Genomic DNA, 2,837 nt, shown 5'->3' on the forward strand with positions numbered 1-2,837 from the left:
CCCACATTTAAGTCTGAGCTAAATAATTCCACATATTACACTCTCAGCCAATTCGAAGAAGACATCTAAGCATGGTCTTTGCAGCAAACCTCACCAGGGTGTCAGAAAGCATGAAGACGACGACAGGATGTGTTCATGCTGATAGACCAAGTGGCAAACCTTCAGTAGAGCCAGGCCCTGGCCCAGGCATGGCTGTGACACCTGACAGTAGCAGCCAATGAGGAACCCAGGCAAGGCACTATTTCTCTTAGAGGAACTGAGGAAATGGTCGCTTTGCTCAAGGAGGTTTATGAAAGTCCTGCTTCATACATGGGACTCTGAGAACCCAGTGCATGCCAGAGTTGAAAGCCGGTGTTGCCATCTTTGCTTTATGGGAGTCTGTCACGTCAGTTGTGCTCACAGCCAAAATCACACACCTACACCTGATGTTAACACACACTCACCTGGCAGTTCTGTCTGTCTGGAGAAAATGGACAGCAGCCCTCACCTCATGGTGCAGGGAAAGATCTCTGTAGTGCCACCACCACTGAACCCAGGCCCACAGAGGGGGACCTGGCACTGCCCACTCACTCAAACAGTCTTGGTCATCTTCTCAGGACTCATTTGAAGAGCTCATAAGTTAATAGTTCCAAGAGTACATCCAAATTCACATTTTCTAATTGCATCCCATTACTTATGAGCTGCAAACAGCAGTGCTGGACATGCGACAGCACAACAAACCAAAACTCGTCATAGGACCTGGTGGAGAAGGTGAAGTCCCAGGTCCCCATCCACTTATGCAAACCTAGTGAGATGGGCTTTGTGCAATCCATTCAAGGGAAGAAGCTCTCCCAGGGAGGCACAGCCAGGTCCCACACCAACCCTAACAAACAGATCAGCTGCAGGAAGAAATAGGGCCAGCTGCACAGGAGACTGTCAGATCTGGGGGGGGAGATGACCACAAGTGTTCTTTTCGCCAGGTGAGACAGCTAAGACGAAAGGGGAGGGCTCAGTGCAGGGAAGAGTGCAGGACCCAGGAGTGAAAACTCAGCGCTTCACCATTTTTCACACTTCTTTCATGCTCATCTTTTCTGAAAGTCTTTTTGCTGCGGATAGACTGTAATAATTTCTGTGACATCCTCGCAGAAAAGGGACTTGCATGCCCAAAAACTTGTCTGTTTTTTTCCTCCCTCAAATAAATCAAGGGAATCTAATAAAGGATATTACCTCTCTGCAAATTTTATCTCAGTTATAAATAAGACATTGGGCCAGATTCTCAGCTGGCATAAATTTTGGGTCACTGAACCAAGGCCCAGTGGAGTTGCACCGATCAGGCCTATTGTCTGTAATGCAGATTAATAGAGGGACGGGACTCTAAACCAGTTATCTGCAGCCAAACCACAATTTCAGGCACTGCCCTGCCAGTTCCTTGTGTCTGAGGCCATAGATCACAAAGTTACAATACAGACCAGAACGAAGCGCAAATGTATGGACAGCCCAAGCATGTTGAGTTTTGAACAAATCCTTATAATAAACAGAAAGAGGAGAAGCCCAAGAAGGAACAAAGAAACAGTAAAATCTATTGGCATTAACAAATTCAAATACACAACAAAGTTAGGACCAGAGCAATTCTGCCTATTCAGTGGTGAAACAGCATTTATCAGCAAACTACCAGCAATGCTGCTTCAGGACTCCACACATCCGTGTTTCTGCACGGCAGAAATCCTGCTAAACTTCTCAGCTTGGCAGAACAGAAACAAAAACCAGTGAAATCAATGGGACAGAGGGAAAGCCAAACAGCAAACGAATGCATATTCAAGCTGTAGTGTAAAGAGAATGAAATAAAGGCCCAGAGCAAACCCAAAAGTGCTCCAGGACACATGATTGCTTGATTGCTCCGCCAGGGCCCATTAACACCTCGTAACTGTAACCCAGCACCCACAGAAAGAATTATATTTTCATATAAAACAACACAAAAAAAAAATCAAGCTAAGCTTAACAGACCACCAAAAGGTAAATCAGAATAGCTAACAGAAGTCAGACTCAATTATTAAAAAAAATAATTAAAAAAAAAAGTAACATGAAGCAAGAAAGGCATCCCAAAACTTTGGAAAAGTCAGTGTGGAAAAACTGATGGATGGTCCTTGTTTCAGAGCCAATTATTAGCATAGCTGCTCCACTTGGACCTGTGCTTTGGTATGGAAATGGCAATCTCCCATGAGAGAAAATCTCTTAGGGGCTGGCAATGGGACCACAGCATGGGGAGAGACAGAGAACAAACCTAAAAGCAACTACAGTGAAACTGAAGGACTCATCAATAGAGGTGACATCCTCCGCCACCTGGAACAGGGAGAGGGGCAACCCAACGGGATAGTTCTTCTTTTCAGCTGAGCTTCTTCCCAGGTCCACGAGGATGATCCTTTCCCATGTTGCAGCCTTGCATCTCGTGGTTGCGCCACCTCCGTCAGCAGTGATTAAGAGATGGCCCTGAACAACAGGGTTTGTACGGAGACTCTGAATGTCTTAGAGAGTAGGATCTTTGGAGCAGATCCTTTGGCTGAAGCCACAAGAGAGATAAAGATAACTGTCTAAAGAGAAGCCAGTGAAGTCGTGTTTATAGCAAACTGCCTTGTGCGGGCTGAATTCACATCAGAGTTTGTCACAGGCTGTTCATTACTCATAGCTGGGCTAAGGGCCCACCAAACGTTTGAGGAGTTGCTGGCCTTTAGTAAGGCCATTAAAAACGGACAGCAGCAATAAATACTCCTGTTGTTATGCCTCCAGAAAGCCCAAATGTTAAACAATCTGGGAGTCTTTCTCCTCCTTCTCTTACCAAGGTTGCTCCCGACCACAATGGA

Source organism: Mesitornis unicolor, unplaced genomic scaffold (assembly GCF_000695765.1).
Source record: "Mesitornis unicolor isolate BGI_N332 unplaced genomic scaffold, ASM69576v1 scaffold2439, whole genome shotgun sequence".
Lineage (NCBI taxonomy): Eukaryota > Metazoa > Chordata > Aves > Mesitornithiformes > Mesitornithidae > Mesitornis > Mesitornis unicolor.